Source organism: Bufo gargarizans, chromosome 8, assembly GCF_014858855.1.
Source record: "Bufo gargarizans isolate SCDJY-AF-19 chromosome 8, ASM1485885v1, whole genome shotgun sequence".
Taxonomy (NCBI): Eukaryota; Metazoa; Chordata; class Amphibia; order Anura; family Bufonidae; genus Bufo; species Bufo gargarizans.
The window spans coordinates 90,330,057-90,349,212 of record NC_058087.1 but is presented as its reverse complement, the minus strand read 5'-3'; the positions used below and the strand labels follow the sequence as shown (position 1 = coordinate 90,349,212).

Here is a 19,156-nt window from a genome sequence, read left to right as displayed (position 1 = left end):
GACGTCACTTCCGGTTACGAGCGAGGCGCTGCTGACTGGGCAGGACTGAGGATAGTGGCCCAATGATCGCGCGCCTTCGTTCTGGACGGTATGACAAGTGAGTAGGAGGGGTTCAAAGAGCGCTCACCCTGCAACCATAGGTGGGCAGGGTTGAAGCGCTATAAAAAATGGACACTTAGACACAGTTAGTTGCCACTGCCTTTATATACGTGCGGGAGCGCTACCACTGCACTAGACGCCCCGACGATATACTTTGTGTCCCTGAAGAACTATAATTCTTTGTGGTGAAACGCGTCGGACAAACTTTAGGAAGGACTATTTGTCAGGGTTTGACAGCAATAGACCCAAGGTTCCAGCGGCTGTGGGTCGCCCTTTTAAGGGCTGGTGCCCGGAATACAGCCTGTTAGGGTTCTCCCAGCTCTCCTGAAGTAGCTTATATAGGGAAAGAACCTAGGCCGAGCAACCCGCAGTATCACAGTGTCTAAGCGACCCCTCTGACAAACTGATGCTTGACTAATATGGTACTAGAGCTGCTAGCTAAACTCGACACCCTTCCAACAAAGCAGTGCATCAACAGCATTGTTTTAATATAGTGTCATAATATCTTAAAAAATTTTATGAAATAAAAGTTATGTTTTAAATAACTACAATAAGGTACACTCAGTTCAATAGTGATAATAAAGACACCTCTGAGTAATCATACACTGGGCCACGACTACCGTACCTCTGACCCTGAGTATATATCTACCTCTAACTAAACACATAAGCGTATCCCTGACTCACGTAGAGAGCCCTGTTCACACATGCACACATTTCACACGTGAAACACAAATGCAGCTTTCCTCAGCCATTCAGTCCAGCAACCTCCAGGCTGCGACACTTCAATACCTTTTGGGGGATTGTGGCCCAGTAGTCCTCCCGACTCTGGCCTCGTGATCCTTGTTTCACAGGCGTCACTGCGTCCCCCAAAGATTAGGCTATCGCCTAGCCTTGTGGCCCCTCAGCCCACCCGGCTGAGACCACTCGCACAGAGCCTCACCAGGACTCTGCTTCACAAGACACTCCAGAGTGAGACACACCCAAGATCCAGTAGCAGGAGTAAATAGGATCCCTGGACATGAGCATGCCCTAAGTCCCAGACTGGAACCTGGGGAAACACCACCTCAATTTTCACATTGCCACTAATTATATATATATCTCATTACTTTTTTAAATTTGTGGTTTTACCATTTATCCCACTACCAATCAGTGGGTTTACCAAAAATAACGGTTTATATGGCCAATCAGCATGAGTATTATTGGCCTTTCCATTTCAGACTGAGTGGCTACCTATCTCTTTGCTCCCCATTGTGGCCTGAGATGCAGTTCGCCAGTAGTGTCCCCAGCTCTATGGAAGCAGGTCATGTGACTTTGGAGGCTGTGGTCACGTGACCCACTGAGTTTCTGGAAGCGCTGCGGGCTGTCGGCATCGCAGAGCCTAGGCGAGCCACAGCGCAAGCGCAGTCTCCCTCCAGTAGTCATGGGAAGACTGCACCCCCCTTCTCATCAATATTCATGACCACGTGACTGCTAAAGTTGCGGTCACGTGACACACCTCTTTGTTGGTACATATAAAGCCATGTGATTAAATTTGTATCTATTTTACACTCAATTAAACACTTGTTTTTAAGGGTTAATCCCCTTAGGTGCCTCCCAGCTCACCTTTAACGTAATCTTGTATTTTAATAAATATAATGCATTTTGCCTTGGAATGACACCTGAGGGCAACCCCTCCCCTTTGGGGTCAGCCCACAGGTGGCTTTTTTTGGCGTTTTTTATTGCCCACTGGCTATAAATATCTATCTGTTCACCACTTATGTTGTGAAACCTGATGAAGGGGAATTGTTTATCCCCGAAACACGTTTTTATGTATGTACACTATCTTCTAATAAAGAAGAATTTTATTTTGTTTGACCACTAAGACCATCTTGACCAGTGATTTTTGCGCCTGATCATAATTTCCTTCACTACAAGCATTTTCATTCGGGAGGACTGGACATCCTATCCGAAAGAAACTTCCTTTGCGGCTGCAATCCTGGTGAGAAGGTCAAAATTCACATAAGTCTTCAATAGGGTTGTGCCTATCACTAGCACAACCGTATAAGGTGAGCCTCCTGATTTTTCATTATCTTAGATCTTGATCAAACCTACTACCCTATTGTGCGCTCCCCTCGATACAAGCGGAATTTAGATATGGCCAACACTGAAAACCTGTTTACCTGCTCATCACTGCAAATGCTACGGCGAGCAGGTCAACAGAACAGAGAAAGCAGCTCTCATATGAGCGCCGCCCTCTCTTCAAACATCTGGGGGCTGGGGGCACAGAGGGCATCACTAATGTGAAGGGGGCACAATGGGGATTTTTACTATGGAGGGGGCACAGAGCCAGAGGGCATTACTATAATGAAGGGGCACAGTGGGCATTATTACTCTGAAGGGGGCACAGAGCCAGAGGGCATTACTAAAATGAAGGGGCACAGTGGGCATTATTACTGTGAAGGGGGCACAATGGGGATTTCTACCATGGAGGGGGCAAAGAGGGCATTACTAGAACATTACAATTATTAAGGGGGCACAATGGGCATTATTACTATGAAGGGGGCACAGTGGGCATTATTACTATGAAGGGGGCACAGTGGGCATTATTACTATGAAGGGGGCACAGTGGGGATTTTTACTATGAAGGGGACACAATGGGGATTATTATTGTGAAGGGGCACAATGGGGATTATTACTGTGAGAGGGCACAATGTGGGCATAACTACTGTAAGGGGGTACAATTTTTTTTTAAGTTATGCCGGGGGGGGGGGGGGGGGGGCAGAGAAAGGACCCGCTATTGCTGAACATTGATAATCACATGATAATCTGATATATAACTCAGAACGACAATTCTTTATGGACTGTGTTCCAGAAGACATCAAACTTTCCATTGACTAAGGCTACATGCTCACGACCGTATGTGTTTTGCGATCCGCAAAAAAAAGGATGACTTCCGTAAGGTATGCAGTTTTTTTTTTTTGGGCGGATCCATTGCAATAATGCCTATCCTTGCCCGCAAACTAGAAAAAAATAGGACATGCACTATTTTTTTGCGGGGCAACGGAACGGACATACTGATGCGGACAGCACACGGTGTGCTGTCCACGTTTTTTGCCGACCCATTGAAATGAATTGGTCCACATCCGGACACGGAAACAAACAACGTTCGTGTGCATGTAGCCTAATGGATACTGATCGTTTGCACATAAGAATATGGTCAATTGATGGCAGAAAGTAAGGAAAAACATTTGAGAAGAGCCAGTGTGCCTTCAGTCATGTCCAAAAATAAGCAATCAAGTTAAAAACTAACTAAGGGTACTTTCACGCTAGCGCTTCTGCTGGAAAAACAAAAACCCTTCCGTTACTGATAATACAACCGTCTGCATCTGTTATAAACAGATCTCGTATTATCTTTAATAGTGTTGTGCGCGAATATTTGAATCGGGAATACTAATTGCGAATATCGGCACTTCGAGAATTCACGAATATTTAGAATATAGTGATATATATTCGTAATTTTGAATATTCTAGAATTTTTTTTCATCAGTAACTTCCCTTTTTGCTTGTGGGCCAATGAGAAGGCTGCAATGCCTTTGTCAGAGCTTAGCAACATCCCTAGCAACCAATAGGAAAGTTGCCTACCCCTTACTATATAAGAACCTCCCCAGCAGCCCTTGGATGCAGTATTTTGCAGATCTAAGATAGACAGCAGTGTTATTGCTGTGCTCTGTGCTTTCCTGTGTCATTACTTTAGATAGTTAGTTAGCTTATATATATAATACAGATAGTTAGTGGGAGATAGTCAGTGTAGGTTAGATAGTGATATAGTGTATCTACATACATAGTGCTGTGATGTCACAAGTTCACAACAATAATTAGTGCACTAAGTAGTCAGACCTGTTAAAATGTGAAGGTGCATGTATTGCGCCAATTTATTCGCATCGCGAATATATTGGAGCACTCTATCTTCATATAAAGCTATTGTAATGTTCTGCAGTGCCAACCATTTTCTCCAGTCTCAGGAAACTTCTAGCAGCTTGAAAAATGTAGCTATAGTGACCCACGCCTGTATTTTGCACGTATTATGCAAATATTACATTGCTGATTTTGTGTGATCGAGAAAATAATCTCGAATTCACGAATATATGACAAATTTTCTACCAAATATCGCAAATTCGAATATTTCCCCAGCCATACATCACTAATCTTTAACATTGCCAAGACGGATCTGTCATTAACTCCACTGAAAGTTAATGGGCGACAGATCCGTTTTCTATTGTGGCAGAGAAAATGGGAACGCAACTAAACGGAACGGAATGCATTTTGAAGCATTCCGTTCTGTTCAGTTTTGTCCCCATTGACAATGAATTGGGACAGAACAGGACCGTTTTTTTCTGGTATTGAGCCCCTATGACGGAACTCAATACCATAAAACTTAAATGCTAGTGTGTTACCCTGAAAAATGTAGAGATTTTTTTTGTTCTGAAATGTATTTATGGAAAGAAGTTCAAAGTATATATCTAAGCAGATACATAAGGATCCTTTAACTACAACCCCTAAGATGACATATTGGGCATCAAGCTGTAGATCACATACTTCGCACTTTAAGGGTAGGCCATATGTAACATACATGCAGAGGGTGAATTCTGCAACAGATCCGCAGCATTTCCACACTGAAATCTACAGCAAAATTTGGTGTGGATTTTGCTGTTGGATATTTCAACCAGACATGTTGTGGCCATAGATGTAGCAGATGCAGCAGGAAGAGAGACCGGAGACTGCATGTGCACACTGCGCACGCGTCTCCTCAAACAGCTCAATGGCAGAGGTGCCAGGGGGCCGACCCCGCCGATTTCATATTGATGATCTGTCCTGGAACAACCGGACAACCCCTTCAAACGGTTAAGGAAGAAAGAAAAGTGCAGGGCTTTTAATCATCTAGTGCGGCAAATTCTTCTCTATACTGAGTATATCTGAGTGTCGCTCAGCGGTGACATTTTCCCCTGAAATGGACTTGAAATAGAGATTGCCTGTGAGTGCTTGCGAATCTCCTATTTTCTGACTTTTTATTAATGTTTTTTAGATTTTTTTTATTTTTTTTTGGTGGGAACAGTGCAAAAAAATGTTATTAGTTAAAGTCATTTTTTCAAACTATTGGGGTCATTTATCAAACTGGTGTAAAGTAGAACTGGCCTAGTTGCCCATAGCAACCAATCAGATTCTACCTTTCATTTTCCAAAGGAGCTGTAAAAAATGAAAGGTGGAATCTGATTGGTTGCTATGGGCAACTAGGCCAGTTCTACTTTACACCAGTTTGATAAATGAACCCATATATTTTTAAATATGCAAACTGACACCAACCTAAATTATTAAAATGTGTTCCCTATTTTGTGTCAGTCGTTATATAATATGTATAGCTTCACATAAATGGAACTATGGCAATGGATTTGGTTGGCATGGGTGTTTCTGTTTTTTTATTTCTTTTATTTGTATTTTATTGTATTCCCTAATAAACGGCTTTTGTCTTCTCTTGGGGGTGCTCAGCTGTCATCAACCTTCTCCTGCTAGACTGCAGTAGCCTTAATCCCACACTGTACAGCACACGTGCAATGCTCTGGATCAAAGCTATTGTCCGAGTTTACAGCTGAACCCAGACATGACCCGGGGCAAGGGCTTTTTCTAAAGATCCGGTGACATACCGGGCTATGCTAGGCAGAGGCTTCCGCCTAGCAGTGAGCCTGGCGGGGGAGTAGCTATGGGGGAAGCGGCTGCTTTGGGGCCCACCCAGGAGGAGGACGAAGGGATTTTATTGTCAGGGCCCCTCAACAGTATTATAAAATGACATTATATACAGAAACACTGTAGGAAAGGGACAGAGCAGCTGCCAGGTCCTGTCTTGACAAGCCACAGGAGTGAGGGGGAGCATCGAAGCATGAAATGCTTCGATGCTCAACTCAGAGGGGCTGAAGGAGGGAAAAAAGGGTTATGTCCGGGTTCAGCTCTGGACCCAGACAACCCCTTTTAAACCCAGCACTAAGTGCCATACGTATAATTAAGTGTTCTTGCATGGCAAGACCACTTACTGTTATCTCACATACATATTCTTATTATTATAGCCAAATTTACCACCCTAACTCCTCCCACAGATTTTACACTACATAGACAGTGATATACCGAAACGTGCAGATTGTTCCCGATTTGTGTGCTATTACTTTGTGGAACGTGTCGCCGAATGGTTCAGGAAATATCAGCGTTTTTGTGGCGAAATTGGTCCTATAGGAATGAATGGCGGAATGTTCTAAACTAGAGTGGGAGCTGACAAAAGCTAGACTGTGAGGACATGATTTCTAAACTGCTACCACTCCCTGGTTTTCAAACCCACCTACACAAATCTTATATCAAACCATTCAGCTATCCCTGATGCCACAAAAAATGGCTTCCTGGCTGGGGGCAGGGGTACTCAAGCCTTGTTTGGTGTTGGAGCTTTGCTCCTTTCCTGGGTGATTCTGCCCAGTCCTTGAGGGCCACCTTGTTGGTCACAAATTGTCTTTCCTTTGTATGCTTCTTATACCCTACCTCACTTGTTGTATGTTAGGTGTGGGTTTATGTTCGGGGTGTGTTGTACGTCTTGATTGTTGTTACATGTCTGGGCTGTTGGTGTTTGTCCTTGCATTTATGTAATATGTTTTCCCTGTGTGTTGTGTCCTCCGGAAGGGGGTTGGTTTCCCGGAGGGGAGAACCACAAGTCTTTATGCAGTGCTGCCTGGGGCTGCCATGCACCTTGCGGCATGGGGGTCCTGGCGAGTCTGGTGTGCTGGATACCTGTGTGAGTTGCTGGTGCGGCGTCCTGTTTGGTGTTAGGACTCCGGTACATATGTACGGGTTCCAGACGTGGTGGCAGCGGCAAGTAAGTGTGTTTTTCGGTGTTCTTACCTGCCGATTCAGTTGCTGCATATGGTCTTTTCCTTTCCCTGCTTCTAGGACTTTTGAGACCCCTGTTCTTCCATGTCCTGGAAGAACAGAGCGCCTCTCCTCAGCTCCTTTGTGAGGGATTACCAGGGCGACTTAGGTATCCAGGGTATGAGCCGTCCTACCATCCAGGTCCGCTCATACGGTGAGGAGTTAGGGAGAGGATTAGGGACGCTTTAGGAGGTGACCTGCTCCCTGATTCCGGCGTCCTGGCCTAGCAGCTATCTCTTATCGATTTTCATTGTATGGTGGGAGGGATTCCCCCACTGACATCTTCGCTGTAGGATTTATAATTTTTAAACTAGAACCGTTTGAAGATGGCAACCGCCAGTGAAGTGAGCTGTCATGGAACCATGAACCAGACGTACAACAAGAGATAAGTGGAAAATAAGAAGGCTTTATTGAAAAGCAAGCCGTAAGCAAAAGTCCAAACGGATGGCTAAACCGAAGCAGGGTCTTGCGTAGACAGAGGTCAGGAACCAGAAGGGTAGTCAGACGAAGCCAGGATCAGGAACCAACGGGGTAGTCAGACGAAGCCAGGATCAGGAACCAACGGGGTAGTCAGACGAAGCCAGGATCAGGAACCAACGGGGTAGTCAGACGAGGCCAGGATCAGGAACCAGAAGCAGCAGCAGTCTTAGAAGCATGTGAACACAGGAGGACCAAGCAAGGAACTGAAGCCACAGACCTCCTATATATATGAGCTAGGCATCCAGCTCCTCCCAGTGGGAAGGAGAAGCCGCAGGGTGGGAGGCTACAAGAAACCCAGAAACCAAGATGGCCGCCAGCACATGTCAAACGAAGGAGAACAGTGAGAAGGTAAGACCATGACAGTACCTCCCCCTCAAGGGCCCCTCCTCCGCGGAGTAAGGAACGGTTTCTGAGGGAAGCGTGCGTGGAAGGCTCGGAGCAAAGCAGGAGCATGGACATCTGCGGAGGGAACCCAGGAACGCTCCTCTGGACCATAACCACGCCAATGGACCAAAAACTGCAACCGACCGCGGACCAGGCGTGAGTCCAGGATATTGCTCACCTCATATTCCTCACGATTGCCCACTTGGACCGGACGGGGCCGAGGAACCGAGGAAGTGAAACGATTACACACCAATGGCTTCAACAGGGAGACATGAAACACGTTGGAGATCCGCATGCCAGGAGGAAGCGCAAGGGCATAGGCTACCGGGTTTACCCTGCGAAGCACTCGGAAGGGACCAACAAAGCGAGGCGCCAGCTTGGGAGTGGGCACTCGAAGGTTGAGGTTGCGGGTGGACAACCATACACGGTCTCCGACCTGGTAGGAAGGAGCGGGCGCTCGTCTGCGATCAGCCTGGAGTCTCTGGCGCTGCGCAGAGATCTCAAGGGACCTCTGGATCTGTACCCAAGAAGCACGTAGGACGGAAAGGTGATCCTCCACAGCCGGAATATCCTGGGGAGAGAATACCTCCGGTAACACGGCAGGTTGGAACCCATAATTGCCCATGAAGGGAGACGTCCCAGAGGAAGAGTTCACTGCCGTGTTCCTGGCAAACTCAGCCCAAGGCAGGAGGTCAACCCAATTGTCTTGGTGATCGGAGACATAGCAACGAAGGAATTGCTCCAAGGCCTGATTGGATCGTTCTGCGGCCCCATTGGACTGAGGGTGGTAGGCCGAGGAGAAAGAGAGATGAATCCCCAACTGGGAGCAAAAGGCGCGCCAGAACCTGGACACAAACTGACTCCCCCGATCCGACACAATCTCCTTGGGCAAACCGTGCAACCGGAAGACCTCCCTGGCGAAAATCGTGGCCAACTCTTGTGCAGAGGGTAACTTCTTGAGAGGAACACAGTGGCACATTTTGGAAAACCGATCCACAATCATGAGAATGACCGTATGGCCTCGGGATGCAGGGAGGTCCACAATGAAATCCATCCCCAGGTGTGACCATGGGCGTTCCCCGGTGGCTATGGGTTGCAAAAGGCCCAACGGAAGGTGCCGAGGGGACTTACTCTGGGCACAAACGGAGCATGCCGCTACATATGCGGCGATGTCGGAACATAGAGAAGGCCACCAGAACAGACGTGAAACAGCCCAGGACAGCTGATTCTTTCCAGGATGCCCCGCGGCCTTGGAGTTATGGTAGGTTCGCAACAACCGAATGCGCAACTCCTCAGGCACAAAACACCTGCCGTTGGGTCTCCCAGAGGGAGCACCAGATTGAGCCGCCAAAATCTGCTCACCCAGGGGAGAGGTCAGGCTGGTGCGAATGGCGGCCAGGATCTGATTCGGAGGTATGACCGAAGTCGGAATCGACTCCTCCCTGGACAGCTCGGAGTACTGCCGTGATAAGGCATCCGCTCTGATGTTCTTGGAACCGGGTAGGTAGGAGACCACGTAATTAAAACGTGACAAGAACAGAGCCCATCTGGCCTGACGTGGTGTCAATCTCTTGGCCTCAGAAAGGTAGGTCAGATTCTTGTGGTCCGTCAGGATGAGAACCGGAACCACCGAACCCTCGAGCAAGTGCCTCCATTCTTTAAGGGCCTGCACGATGGCCAATAACTCCGTCACCAATCTGATAGTTGCACTCCGCGGAAGACAGTTTCCGGGAGTAAAACCCACAAGGAAGCAGAGGACCCTCTGGTGTTCTACGCTGAGACAGGAGGGCGCCTACTCCCGTCTCAGACGCGTCCACCTCGAGGACAAAGGGCAACCCAGGGTTGGGATGCGACAGAATCGGAGCAGACACAAAGGCGGACTTTAGAGCCTCAAACGCTCGGATGGCCTCGAGCGGCCAGACCTGGAAATTACTGCCCTAAAAGTCCCTGATGAACTTCCGATAATAATTGGCGAAGCCCAAAAAGCGCTGCAGGGCACGGAGACCACTGGGCTGGGGCCACTGTAAGACAGCCGAAACCTTCTCAGGATCCATGGAGAACCCCTCAGCGGAAATGATGTAACCTAAGAAGGTTACCTGGGATCGGTGAAATTCACATTTCTCAAGCTTACCGAACAGCCTGTTCTCTCGTAACCGTTGCAACACTCGTCTGACATCCATAATGTGGGCCTCCATGGATTCAGAATATACCAAGATGTCATCCAAATAGACCACCACACACTGCTGCAACAGGTCACGGAAAACATCGTTGATGAATTCCTGGAAGACTGTGGGCGCATTGCACAACCCAAAGGGCATAACCAAGGATTCATAATGACCGGTCCTGGTGTTCAACGCGGTCTTCCACTCATCGCCCGCCTTGATCCTTACCAGGTTATATGCCGCCCTCAGGTCGAGTTTGGTAAAGACCGTGGCCCCTTTGAGGCGATCGAACAGCTCGGAAATCAAGGGTATCGGGTAAGCGTTCTTGATCGTGATGCGATTGAGACCCCTGTAATCGATGCAAGGCCTCAACTCACCGCCCTTCTTTTTCACAAAGAAAAATCCAGCCCCTGCCGGGGACGAGGATTTGCGAATGTGTCCGCGTGAAAGTGCCTCCCTCACGTACTCCTCCATGGCCTCATTCTCCGCTACCGACAGTGGATAGACTTTGCCACGAGGAGGAACGGCACCAGATTGTAACTCTATGGCACAATCGTATGGGCGGTGCGGAGGTAGGGCAACCGCGCGCACCTTATCGAATACATCCCGGTACTCTTCGTATTCAGGAGGCAACAGAGAGTCCGAGGAAGTACACAGCAACTTGACAGGCCCATGGATGCAACTAGCCCCACACTGCGGTGACCACGAGAGGATCTCGGCCGATCTCCAATCGAAAGTCGGATTATGCTTCTGGAGCCAGGGGTACCCCAAGACCACCGAGTAGTGTGGAGACGAAATCACCTGGAAACAGACCGACTCTCTGTGAACGGCACCAATGGCTATCCCCACTGGAAGGGTCTCATGAGTTACGTGTGGCGGCAGAAGGGGTCTGCCGTCTATCGCCTCAAGAGCCAGTGGGGAACCTCGAGGCTGCAGAGGAATGGAATTGGCGGCAGCGAACACTCTATCAATGAACAAACCACCAGCACCAGAGTCCACCAACGCCTGGGTCGTCACCGAGCCCCCGACCCAGGAGAGGACAACAGTGATCAGTGGTTTGTCAACACGGGAAACCGGGGACGAGGAGACTCCACCCAAGATCTGCCCCCGACAGGATCTCAGGTGCGAGCGTTTCCCGGACGGTTCGGACATGCCAACCGAAAATGCCCACCGAGACCACAGTACATGCATCGGCCCTCGCGTCTCCGGAGTACCCTCTCCCCCTCGGACAGGCGAGCAAACCCCAGCTGCATGGGTTCACCCCCAGACAAGTCATCCCCAGGAGGCGTGGGAGGAGAGGGAGGCACGGGTGGGACAGCAAACGTAGGCGCCAATCTGTTAGAAGACCTCCGCAGGCTCTCCTTAAAGGAAGGTCTCTCCCTGAGTCTGGTGTCAATCAAAATCAGGAAAGAAATAAGAGACTCGAGCTCCACTGGTAGGTCCTTAGCTGCAACCTCATCCTTCAAGGCATCCGAAAGACCATGAGAGAAAGCAGCGACCAGAGCCTCATTATTCCAGCCCACCTCTGCTGCCAGGGTACGAAACTCAATGGCGTATTCAGCTACGGATTGTGAACCCTGTCTGATGGACATAAGGAGCTTCGCAGCAGAGGCAGCACGAGCCGGCACATCGAATACCTTCCGAAGAGAAGCAACAAAACCGGAAAACTCGGCAACCACCGGATTGTTGTTCTCCCATAAAGGGCTGGCCCAGGCCAAGGCCTTGTCCGAGAGCAGCGAGATCAAGAAGCCCACCTTTGATCTCTCAGTAGGAAAGGCATGTGGCAGCAACTCAAAATAAATGCCCACCTGGTTAAGGAAACCTCGGCACTGAGTTGGCTCTCCCCCAAAGCGCTGTGGAAGGGGGGCAGAACCGGTCATACCCCGAGACACCGCAGGCGCAGCAACAGGTGTCGGGGTAGACTCTGGCGCAACAACCGGCAGTAGGAACGGGCCCAGGAGCGACAACCGACCCATCGGCAACGGAAGCGAAATGAGCCGTGCGTTCAAGCAGGGGTTTGCAACGCCACAGCGAACCGACCCAACAGGTGATCCTGCTGATCAAGTCTGGCAACCAGCGTAGGTAGCGAGGATGGCCCTGTACCGTCAGAATTCATGGCTTGGTCCTAATGTCATGGAACCATGAACCAGACGTACAAGAGATAAGTGGAAAATAAGAAGGCTTTATTGAAAAGCAAGCCGTAAGCAAAAGTCCAAACGGATGGCTAAACCGAAGCAGGGTCTTGCGTAGACAGAGGTCAGGAACCAGAAGGGTAGTCAGACGAAGCCAGGATCAGGAACCAACGGGGTAGTCAGACGAAGCCAGGATCAGGAACCAACGGGGTAGTCAGACGAAGCCAGGATCAGGAACCAACGGGGTAGTCAGACGAGGCCAGGATCAGGAACCAGAAGCAGCAGCAGTCTTAGAAGCATGTGAACACAGGAGGACCAAGAAAGGAACTGAAGCCACAGACCTCCTATATATATGAGCTAGGCATCCAGCTCCTCCCAGTGGGAAGGAGAAGCCGCAGGGTGGGAGGCTACAAGAAACCCAGAAACCAAGATGGCCGCCAGCACATGTCAAACGAAGGAGAACAGTGAGAAGGTAAGACCATGACATGAGCAAGTTGGAGCAGTTGATTTTTAACCGCTCTTCTCTGCCCTTGCTGTACAGTGAGTTGCCATTGGGAGCCAGGTGTGTGAGCAGCCAGCAGAGTGACAAAAGCTAGAGTGTGAGCTGAAAAATCAGGACATGATTTCTAAACTGCCACCACTCCCTCATTTTCAAGCCCACCTACACAAATCGGCTGCTAATGTTTTTATATATGTATGTTTTAATGTAACTATAAAACACTTTGGGCAACAACATTGCAATTAAATGTGCTATATAAATAAATAAAAGTTGAAATGCATTTCTCACTCTATAAAGCTTGCCATGTGCACTTTTTAAATGTGATCAATCAATTGGTTAGTGTAATGTTTACTATCTTTACTCACTCCAAACACTCCACACAGTTACTCTGCCCACTCCATAAAGTTACTCTGCCCAGTCCAACCTTTCTACAAGTTAAGCCGAATGCACACGGCTGTGAGCGGTCCGTGGTAACCCGGCCTGGATTCCTGCTGAGAGCATTGGTTGCTATGACGCCGTGCGCTTCATGCCGCTGCTGCACTACAGTAATACACTGGTATGATCTATACAAGTGTATTACTGTAATCAGCAGCAGCATGAAGCGCACGGTGTCATAGCAACCAATGGCGCCGTGCGCTCCTGCTCTCAGCAGGAATCCAGGCCGGGTTACCACGGACCACTCACGGCTGTGTGCATCCAGCCACTCCAACCACACAACAGTTACTCAAGCCACTCCACCCAGTTACTTGTAGACTACTGGTGGAGGCAAGAACACTTAAAGGGGTTCTGCACTTTCATTTCACTGATGATCTATCCTCTGGATAGATCATCAGCTTCTGATCGGCGGGGGTCCGACAACCGGGACCCCCGCCGATCAGCTGTTTGAGAAGGCAGCGGCGCTCCAGCAGCGCCGCTGCCTTCTCACTGTTTACCGCCGGGCCGCCCGCCCACTGACGTCACGACTTGTATCAACTAGAGTGGGCGCGGCTAAACTCCATTCAAGTGAACAGAGCTTAGCCGCGCCCACTCTAGTTGATACAAGTCGTGACGTCAGAGGGCGGGCGGCCCGGCGGTAAACAGTGAGAAGGCCGCGGCGCTGCTGGAGCGCCGCTGCCTTCTCAAACAGCTGATCGGCGGGGGTCCCGGTTGTCGGACCCCCGCCGATCAGAAGCTGATGATCTATCCAGAGGATAGATCATCAGTGAAATGAAAGTGCAGAACCCCTTTAACACAATTTCCCCCAAAATTTTAGCTTTTCTAGTTAAATATAAACTTTATTGATATTTGTGAGTTTGGGGTGCCAGTATTTGATGCAATTCGCCATGATCCAGACGCTGGAAAATGTCTGGGTCAGCCTACTAAGATGAAAAGGGGTGATTAGAAGAGCTCTAGGCTACTTGCAATTTGCGGAACAGCACGGACAGCCTTTAATATAACTGCCTATTGTTGTCCGCAAAGCGCGGACGAGAATAGGATTTTTTTTTTTTTTTGCGGGACCACGGAACGGAGCAACGGATGTGGACAGCACACGGAGGGCTGTCTGCATCTTTTGCGGCCCCATTGAAGTGAATGGGTCCACATGGGTCCACCAAAACGGCAGCTAGGATGCGGACCAAAACAACGGGGAAAAAAAGACATCAGACTTGTGTGGCATATCCTGTATGAGAATACCCCTTTAAGGCTGGGGTTACATGACGACTTGTGTGCTCAACATTGAATCGGATTACAATATGGTGATCTCCAAAAAATCCAGACCTTAATGGAAGTCGCCTGCGACAAGCGACTTGCCTGCGTTTTTATAGCTATTATTATAGAGCATGTCCTGGTCTCGTCTGTCTTCTAAACAAGAAAAAGCATTTGTACAATGCGACTCGCGAAAAGTGCAGGGTGCACACAGACCCCCCACAAGTGGCACATGATAGCGTAGACTGAGGGCAGCATACAGCAGCTCAACCAGCCTATGCTCACATACAATACTCTGTTTATTATAGATGCATTAGGTGGTTGTGATTACTTCTAGGTATAGAAGGCAGACCAGCAAGCATCCTCTCTCCCCAGGGACCTGCCATCTTGAAGTCGGTGCAGGGACACCTAGAATCAATCATCTGTAACGTTTTTCCGCCATCTGTCTCTGTGTGAGCAGGTGTTGCATGTAGCTGTACATTGGGCCCCTACAATAAATGGGACTGGTGGGCCCTAGGCAACCCAGTTCGACACTGGGGGGCGCTACTGACATGTAGGAGCCTGGTGGGGGTACACGTATAAATAACACCTGTTGGGTCGCCACAGTATCACACATCGCCCTGTAAATACACTGCCGGATACTAGGTGTCGGTACCCCCGCCGTATAGGTACGGGCGTGACTAGACAGCAGCAGCAGACCAACCTTCAGGCTGTAGGTGTGCCTCAGTGGGTAGGTACGGGCATGACTAGACAGACAGCAGCAGACCAACCTTCAGGCTGGAACTATTTTTAGCTTCCTTGTTGCAGGGGGACAGAGAAGAGCGGAGGACAGAGGCTGAGAAACTGTAAACAGGGAAGCAATGCAGAAGCAAGGCAACCATAGGAAAGTGTGCAGGATGGTAAGGGCACGGTCCACTGCCTGCAGGACAGCTTCATAGATACTGCACAGGTAGGTGGCTCCCACCTATGAATGAGGGCATCTATAGGCATAGCTGAGCTCCCCCAGTGTGGGCACATGTACAGGAGAGGCTGCCAGGGAAGTCCATTTGCTATTGAGCCTCCTTCAAGCTACAGAAGGTCATGCATTATCCATCTCTATGCTTTCTTAGTTATGTATAATACGTCTGATGAAATATGTCCTTTGTCTGGCCGTTGCATCCTATCTACTCCATGATGCCATTGCCATTTAGGGGTTAACTTAGTATCGATGATCTCATCCCTTTGGAAAAACTGCAGCATCACAATGAAGGAGCATGTAAATGGTGGCGTCTGCGGTGAGGAGCACATCCCGGGCTGTCATGCTGTCTGGTCGCATGACGCAACTTTCATCCTCAACGGTTGATGTGGCCGATATCTAGTCTAATGGAGATGTATAATAAACTGGATTATCCTCTAGGAGTTAGTGTTTTAATGTAATATATTGAGAAGAAGCAAGGCACACTGTTCTCGCTGTTTAGAGCGCACCGGTCTCCTCTCCTGACATGTCAGTTTTACTAACTACTTGCATTACTTCCAGAGCATCTATTCTTACCTTTCTATGTTGTGCCATTCCTCTGTTATTCCTGCTAGAAGTTTCAAAGTAAATTGCCAGCAGTCTGCAGGGTGTTACCAGTGGTGGGTGTGTCTGACTCTGGCCAATCAGTGCTGCTGGTGTCAGACTGTGCCCCTCGGTAACACCCATTTGTACTGGTACTGCCGACTGCTAGCAATTCATTCATAAACTTCTAGTGGGAAATACAGAGTTAGTGGCATAACATACAGTCATAAGAATAGATGCTCCGGAAGTGTTATTATGGGGAATGGAAGTACTGTAGTCACTTAATAGGACTCATCTGGAGAGGTGACAGGTGCTCTTTAAATTGTACATGATCCTTGTGGCCCCCAATTCAAAATTTGTAATAGAGCTTCACCCCAAGCTTATCATTACTGCTGGTCTGAAGTACGACTGGAGCATCTGCACACGGTGTAGTTCCACTTTTCCTGTACAGGAGTGAAGTTAAAGGGGTTGTGTCACTTCAGCAAGCGGCATTTATCATGTAAACATAGTTAATACAAGGCACTTATTAATGTATTGTGATTGTCCATATTGCCTCTGCTGGCTGGATTCATTTTTCCATCACATTATACACTGCTCGTTTCCAAGGTTACGACCACCCTGTGATCCATTGTTGATGGCTGTGCTGTGCTTGCACAATATAGGAGAGAGCGCTGGGAACATGGGAGTGCACATAAGCCAGTTTTTATTCCTATAGGATGCAAGCACGGCCACCGCTGCTGGATTGTACGGTGGTCGTAACCATGGAAACGGGCATTTCCAAGAATATAATGCGATGTAAAAATGAATCAAGCCAGCAAAGGAAGCAATATGAATAATTAGTATACATTACTGAGTAGCTTGTATTAACTTTCTGTACGTGATAAATGCTATTTGCTGAAGTGACACAACCCCTTTAAAGTAAACCTGTCGTTAACATTGTCACATACATCAGCCGTGCAGGCGAATATACGGAATTAGTGGTCCGCTGCATCTTTCTCGCCTTGCAGCAGGCTCTAGGTCCCTTTTCTTGTCTGCAGGTTCTCTGCAGGGGGGGGGGGGGGGGGGGGGCGCTAGTCAACTGCTATCTCAGCTTCGGCCTGCATGCTTTGAGAGGGGGGAGTTAGTGGATACACTGCGTAATTAAGAGGGTCTCATTTGTGGATTTCAGGGAGCGTGGCCTCAATGTTGGTGTCTGTATGTAATTGCGGATCCACAAAACACGAATACTGGCTTTGTGACTTCCGTTTTTTCCCATTCTGCAGGTCCCACCCTATGTTAAAAAAGGCCTATTCTTGTTTGCAAAACTTACAGAAATTGGACATGTTCTAACCTTTTTGTGGGTCGGCAGAATGGACGTATGGATGCAGACAGAACACATGTGCTGTCTGCATTTTTGAGGCCCCCATTAAGATCAATAGGTTTGCATCCAATCAACAAAAAATGCAGATCAGATGCGGACTAAAAATACTGTCGTGTGCATGGGGCCTTAATCAGTGTAAGAAGTAGATCCTGCTTAGCGTTGCGATCATTAGTGATTATGGACTCAGTTCTTGAGTTTCAACGACAACTTATTAGTTGATGCAGTGCAGAGTGTTTCAGGACCGATCAACACTATAAAGTACATACTGTGCATATTATGGATATTTGGACCCCCACGATCTAATAGTTCTCCAACTTAATCTAACCAGAATACCCCTTTAAGAACACAGTATGAGGGCTAGTTTTCTGTTGGATGACTTGTATTTTTAACCGCCTCCGGACCCCATTTCAGAAAGAAGACACCCCAAGGTATTTGCTGAGGGGCATATTGAGTCCATGAAAGATTGAACTTTTTGTCCCAAGTTAGAGGAAAGGGGACTTTGTGAGAAAAAATAAATAAATATCAATTTCCACTAACTTGTGCCCAAAAAAAAAAAATCTTCCATGAACTCGCCATGCCCCTCATTGAATACCTTGGGTTGTCTTCTTTCCAAAATGGGGTCACATGTGGGGTATTTATACTGCCCTGGCATTTTAGGGACCCTAAAGCATGAGAAGAAGTCTGGGATCCAAATGTCTAAAAATGCCCTCCTAAAAGGAATTTGGGCCCCTTTGCGCATCTAGGCTGCAGAAAAGTGTCACACATGTAGTATCACCGTACTCAGGAGAAGTAGGGCAATGTGTTTTGGGGTGTCTTTTTGCATATGCCCATGCTGGGTGAGAGAAATATATCTCTATAATGACAACTTTGTATAAAAAAATGGGAAAAGTTGACTTTTAGAGAGATATTTATCTCACCCAGCATGGGTATATGTAAAATGACACCCCAAAACACACGGCAATACCACATGTGTGACACTTTTGCAGCCTAGGTGGGCAAAGGGGCCCACATTCCAAAGAGCACCTTTAGGATTTCACAGGGCATTTTTTACACATTTTGATTTCAAACTACTTCTCACACATTAGGGCCCCTAAAATGCCAGGGCAGTATAACTACCCCACAAGTGACCCCATTTTGGAAAGAAGACACCCCAAGGTATTTCGTGATGGGCATAGTGAGTTCATGGAAGTTTTTATTTTTTTGTCACAAGTTAGTGGAATATGAGACTTTGTAAGGAAAAAAAAAATCATCATTTTCCGCTAACTTGTGACAAAAAATAAAAAGTTCTATGAACTCACTATGCCCATCAGCGAATACCTTAGGGTGTCTACTTACTGAAATGGGGTCATTTGTGGGGTATTTCTACTGTCTGGCCATTGTAGAACCTCAGGAAACACGACAGGTGCTCCGAAAGTCAGAGCTGCTTCAAAAAGCGGAAATTCAAATTTTTGGTACCATAGTTTGTAAACGCTATAACTTTTACCCAAACCATTATTTTTTTTTTATTTTTATTTTTTTAATCAAAGACATGTAGAAATTTAGAGAAAAATTTATATAAAGATGTTGTGGTTTTTTTTTTGTGAAAAATTTTACAGCTGAAAGGGAAAAATTTGGTAAATTTCAATTAATAACAAAAAAAGTTAAAATGTCAGCAGCCATGAAATACCACCAAATGAAAGCTCTATTAGTGAGAAGAAAAGGAGGTAAAATTAATTTGGATGGTAAGTTGCATGACAGTGAAAGTAGTGTAGTGCAGAATTGTAAAAAGTGGTCTGGTCATTAAGGGGGTTTAAGCTAGGGGGGCTGAGGTGGTTAATGGCATCATTTTGAGGAACATTTGATGTATAGTATAACTTTTATAAAGCTTTGTGGGTGATGGCA

General features: G+C 47.6%; 1 protein-coding gene and 1 long non-coding RNA gene across 3 annotated transcripts in view; one reads left to right on the top strand and one right to left on the bottom strand.

Annotated features, from left to right (window-relative positions):
• The window catches only part of LOC122945059, a 74,750-nt gene extending 59,603 nt beyond the window's left edge, over nucleotides 1-15,147 (bottom strand). For both annotated transcript variants that reach the window (XR_006391084.1, XR_006391083.1), the window contains exon 1: nucleotides 15,082-15,147. This is a non-coding gene — a long non-coding RNA (uncharacterized LOC122945059). The remainder of the gene's footprint in view (nucleotides 1-15,081) is intronic.
• The window catches only part of PLEKHM3 (pleckstrin homology domain containing M3), a 244,825-nt gene continuing 240,807 nt past the window's right edge, over nucleotides 15,139-19,156 (top strand). The window contains exon 1 of the mRNA XM_044303895.1: nucleotides 15,139-15,327. The gene's annotated coding sequence lies outside the window, so the exon portion shown is untranslated. The remainder of the gene's footprint in view (nucleotides 15,328-19,156) is intronic.